This window comes from Mesoplodon densirostris, chromosome 17, assembly GCF_025265405.1.
Source record: "Mesoplodon densirostris isolate mMesDen1 chromosome 17, mMesDen1 primary haplotype, whole genome shotgun sequence".
In the NCBI taxonomy this organism is placed as follows: domain Eukaryota; kingdom Metazoa; phylum Chordata; class Mammalia; order Artiodactyla; family Ziphiidae; genus Mesoplodon; species Mesoplodon densirostris.
The window spans coordinates 11,625,493-11,631,583 of record NC_082677.1 but is presented as its reverse complement, the minus strand read 5'-3'; positions in this window follow the sequence as shown (position 1 = coordinate 11,631,583).

Genomic DNA, 6,091 nt, shown 5'->3' with positions numbered 1-6,091 from the left:
GTCACCTACGAGGAGGCAAGTGAGAGCATCATCAGAGCTTTGCCACCACCTGGGGACATACATCACTGCACAGGCTCAGGGATCTCAACGGCGCAACATGTCTGCTTAGGACATCAAGTTCCAAACCTTGTGTGGCAGGAAATGTGGCTGGTGAGGACATCATGGGGACCTATGTGCCTTATGAAACAGTGAAGAGGCATTGAAGGGTTTTAGGTAGGGTGTGGCATGCTGAGATGTATGCTTGTAAAAGATGACTGTCACGAGTAGGGGCTTGTTTGAAAGGGGACAAGCCTGGCAACTGGAAAACCCATTAGGGGACTGGTAATATTTTAGGACGAGATAGTGAAGTCCTGAAGTGGGCAGTGGTGATAGGAATGGAGAGGAGGAAAGGCTCTAAGGACATGTTTAGGAGGCCAAGTCAATCAGCAGAACCTGCTTCTCATGGGTGACTTGGTGAGTGCCGTGTGACCAGCAAAGGAGGGAAAAGGACAGGGCGAGCGTGCTGGGGCGGTGGACCAGCTTGGTTCTCAACATATAGAGTTTAGTGGACTGTGGAGTGCCTGGGAGGGGAGAACCCACAGGAACAAGGCTGCGCTGCACACAGGGGTGTGGGAGTGGAGCAAAAAGCGATATTTGAAACTCTTAAGAGTGAATACCACCACCAAGGAGAGACACAAACCTAAGTAGAGAGGAGGGGTAAGGAAGGCACCCTGGGCCTCTCTAGCGCAGGAGACCCTGAAGGAAGCAAAGACATCACAGACATGAGGGACTGGGCATCAGAAGAGGGGCTTGGAGCCAAGGAAAGAGGTGATTTCCAGGAGGGAGTGATGAGGTGTGTTAAATGCAGGTGAATGAGTTCCTAGGATAACAAGGGAAGGGTTATGGAAATAAAGATCAAGCAAATAAGAAAAGCAGACACCAGGAAGCCCCGCCTGAATGAGTTCCTAGGATAAAAAGGGAAGGGTTATGGAAATAAAGACCAAGCAAATAAGAAAAGCAGACACTAGGAGCCCCTTCGCGGGCGGAGACTGCGGGTGGCGGAGGGGGAAAGCTTCCGAGTCGCGGAGGAGAGCACAGCAACAGGGGTGCGGAGGACAAAGTGGAGAGATTCCCGCACGGAGGATCGGTGCCGACCAGCACTCACCAGTCCGAGAGGCTTTTGTCTGCTCACCCGCCGGGGCGGGCGGGGCTCGGAGCTCAGGCTCGGGCTTCCGTCGGAGCGCAGGGAGAGGACTGGGGCTGGCGGCGTGAACACAGCCTGCAGGGGGTTAGTGCGCCACAGCTAGCCGGGAGGGAGTCCGGGAAAAAGTCTGGACCTGCCAAAGAGGCAAGAGACTTTTTCTTCCCTCTGTGTTTCCTGGTGCGCGAGGAGAGGGGATTAAGAGCGCTGCTTAAAGGAGCTCCAGAGACGGGCGCCAGCCGCGGTTAATAGCGCGGACCCCAGAGACGGGCATGAGACGCTAAGGTTGCTGCTGCAGCCACCAAGAAGCCTGTGTGCGAGCACAGGTCACTCTCCACACCTCCCTTCTGGGAGCCTGTGCAGCCCGCCACTGCCGGGGTCCCGAGATCCAGGAATGGCTTCCCAGGGAGAGCGCACGGCACGCCTCGGGCTGGTGCAACGTCACACCGGCCTCTGCCGCGCAGGATCGCCCCGCACTCCGTGCCCCTCCCTTCCCCCCAGCCTGAGTGAGCCAGAGCCCCTGAAGCGGCTGCTCCTTTAACCCTGTCCTGTCGGAGCGAAGAACAGACGCCCTCCGGCGACCTACACGCAGAGGCGGGGCCCAATCCAAAACTGAGACCCGGGAGCTGTGAGAAAAAAGAAGAGAAAGGGAAATCTCTCCCAGCAGCCTCAGGAGCAGCGGATTAAAGCTCCAATCAACTTGATGTACCCTGCATTGGTGGAATACCTGCATAGACAACGAATCATCCCAAATTGAGAAGCCGTGTGGATGAAAGGTTCTTGGTGCTGCAGCCAGGAGTCCGGGCTGTGCCTCTAAGGTGGGAGAGCCAAGTTCAAGACACTGGTCCACAAGAGACCTCCCAGCTCCACGTAATATCAAACGGCGAAAATCTCCCAGAGATCTCCATCTCAACACCAGCACCCAGCTTCACTCAACGACCAGCAAGCAACAGTGCTGGACACCCTATGCCAAACAACTAGCAAGACAGGAACACAATGCCACCCATTAGCAGAGAGGCTGCCTAAAATCATAAAAAGGCCACAGACACCCCAAAACACACCACCAGATGTGGGCCTGCCCACCAGAAAGACAAGATCCAGCCTCATCCACCAGAACACAGGCACTAGTCCCCTCCACCAGGAAGCCTACACAACCCACTGAACCAACCTTAGCCACTGGGGACAGACACCAAAAACAACGGGAACTACGAACCTGCAGCCTGCAAAAAGGAGACCCCAAACACAGTAAGATAAGTAAAATGAGAAGACAGAAAAACACACAGCAGGTGAAGGAGCAAGACCTAACAAATGAAGAGGAAATAGGCAGTCTACCTGAAAAAGAATTCAGAATAATAATAGTAAAGATGATCCAAAATCTTGGAAACAGAATACACAAAATGCAAGAAACAGTTAACAAAGACCTAGAAGAACTAAAGAGGAAACAAGCAACAATGAACAACACAATAAATGAAACTAAAAATACTCTAGATGGGATCAATAGCAGAATAACTGAGGCAGAAGAACGGATAAGTGAGGTGGAAGAAAAAATAGTGGAAATAACTACTGCAGAGCAGAAGAAAGAAAAAAGAATGAAAAGAACTGAGGACAGTCTCAGAGACCTCTGGGACAACATTAAACACATCAATATTCGAATTATAGGGGTTCCAGAAGAAGAAGAGAAAAAGAAAGGGACAGAAAATATTTGAAGAGATTATAGTTGAAAACTTCCCTAATATGGGAAAGGAAATAGTTAATCAAGTCCAGGAGGCAGAGAGTCCCATACAGGATAAATCCAAGAAGAAACACACCAAGACACATATTAATCAAACTGTCAAAAATTAAATACAAAGAAAACATTAAAAGCAGCAAGGGAAAAACAACAAATAACACACAAGGGAATCCCCATAAGGTTAACAGCTGATCTTTCAGCAGAAACTCTGCAAGCCAGAAGGGACTGGCAGGACATATTTAAAGTGATGAAGGAGAAAAACCTGCAACCAAGATTACTCTACCCAGCAAGGATCTCATTCAGATTTGATGGAGAAATTAAAACCTTTACAGACAAGCAAAAGCTGAGAGAGTTCAGCACCACCAAACCAGCTTTACAACAAATGCTAAAGGAACTTCTCTAGGCAAGAAACACAACAGAAGGAAAAGACCTACAATAACCCAAAACAATTAAGAAAATGGGAATAGGAACATACATATCAATAATTACCTTAAATGTAAATGGACTAAATGCTCCCACCAAAAGACACAGATTGGCTGAATGGATACAGAAACAAGACCCATATATATGCTGTCTACAAGAGACCCACTTGAGACCTAGGGACACATACAGACTGAAAGTAAGGGGATGGAAAAAGATATTCCATGCAAATGGAAACCAAAAGAAAGCTGGAGTAGCAATTCTCATATCAGACAAAATAGACTTTAAAATAAAGACTACTAGAAGAGACAAAGAAGGACACTACATAATGATCAAGGGATCGATCCAAGAAGAAGATATAACAATTGTAAATATTTATGCACCCAACATAGGAGCACCTCAATACATAAGGCAAATACTAACAGCCATAAAAGGGGAAATTGACAGTAACACATTCATAGTTGGGGACTTTAACACCCCACTTTCACCAATGGACAGATCATCCAAAATGAAAATAAATAAGGAAACACAAGCTTTAAATGATACATTAAACAAGATGGACTTAATTGATATTTATAGGACATTCCATCCAAAAACAACAGAATACACATTTTTCTCAAGTGCTCATGGAACATTCTCCAGGATAGATCATATCTTGGGTCACAAATCAAGCCTTGGTAAATTTAAGAAAATTGAAATTGTATCAAGTATCTTTTCCGACCACAACGCTATGAGACTAGATATCAATTACAGGAAATGATCTGTAAAAAATACAAACACATGGAGGGTAAACAATATACTACTTAATAAGGAAGTGATCACTGAAGAAATCAAAGAGGAAATTAAAAAATACCTAGAAACAAATGACAATGGAGACACGACGACCCAAAACCTATGGGATGCAGCAAAAAGCAGTTCTAAGAGGGAAGTTTATAGCAATACAATCCCACCTTAAGAAACAGGAAACATCTCGAATAAACAACCTAACCTTGCACCTAAAGCAATTAGAGAAAGAAGAACAAAAACACCCCAAAGTTAGCAGAAGGAAGGAAATCATAAAAATCAGATCAGAAATAAATGAAAAAGAAATGAAGGAAACGATAGCAAAGATCAATAAAACTAAAAGCTGGTTCTTTGAGAAGATAAACAAAATTAATAAACCATTAGCCAGACTCATCAAGAAAAAAAGGGAGAAGACTCAAATCAATAGAATTAGAAATGAAAAAGGAGAAGTAACAACTGACACTGCAGAAATACAAAAGATCATGAGAGATTACTACAAGCAACTCTATGCCAATAAAATGGACAACCTGGAAGAAATGGACAAATTCTTAGAAATGCACAACGTGCCAAGACTGAGTCAGGAAGAAATAGAAAATAGGATCAGACCAATCACAAGCACTGAAATTGAGACTGTGATTAAAAATCTTCCAACAAACAAAAGCCCAGGACCAGATGGCTTCACAGGCGAATTCTATCAATCATTTAGAGAAGAGCTAACACCTATCCTTCTCAAACTCTTCCAAAATATAGCAGAGAGAGGAACACTCCCAAACTCATTCTACGAGGCCACCATCACCTTGATACCAAAACCAGGCAAGGATGTCACAAAGAAAGAAAACTACAGGCCAATATCACTGATGAACATAGATGCAAAAATCCTCAACAAAATACTGGCAAACAGAATCCAACAGCACATTAAAAGGATCATACACCATGATCAAGTGGGGTTTATTCCAGGAATGCAAGGATTCTTCAAAATACTCAAATCAATCAATGTGATACACCATATTAACAAATTGAAGGAGAAAAACCATATGATCATCTCAATAGATGCAGGGAAAGCTTTTGACAAAATTCAACACCGATTTATGATAAAAATCCTGCAGAAAGTAGGCATAGAGGGAACTTTCCTCAACATAATAAAGGCCATATATGACAAACCCACAGCCAACATCGTCCTCAATGGTGAAAAACTGAAAGCATTTCCACTAAGATCAGGAACAAGACAAGGTTGCCCTCTCTCACCACTCTTATTCAACATAGTTTTGGAAGTTTTAGCCACAACAATCAGAGAAGAAAAGGAAATAAAAGGAATCCGAATTGGAAAAGAAGAAGTAAAGCTGTCACTGTTTGCAGATGACATGATACTATACATAGAGAATCCTAAAGGTGCTACCAGAAAACTACTAGAGCTAATCAATGAATCTGGTAAAGTAGCAGGATACAAAATTAATGCACCGAAATCTCTGGCATTCCTATATACTAATGATGAAAAATCTGAAAGTGAAATCAAGAAAACATTCCCATTTACCACTGCAACAAAAAGAATAAAATATCTAGGAAAAAACCTACCTAAGGAGACAAAAGACCTGTATGCAGAAAATTATAGGACACTGATGAAAGAAATTAAAGATGATACAAATAGATGGAGAGATATACCATGTTCTTGGATTGGAAGAATCAACATTGTGAAAATGACTCTACTACCCAAAGCAATCTACAGATTCAATGCAATCCCTATCAAACTACCACTGGCATTTTTCGCAGAACTAGAACAAAAAATTTCACAATTTGTATGGAAACACAAAAGACCCCGAATAGCCAAAGCAATCTTGAGAACGAAAAATGGAGCTGGAGGAATCAGGCTCCCTGACTTCAGACTATACTACAAATCTACAGTAATCAAGACAGTATGGTACTGGCACAAAAACAGAAAGACAGATCAATGGAACAGGATAGAAAGCCCAGAGATAAACCCA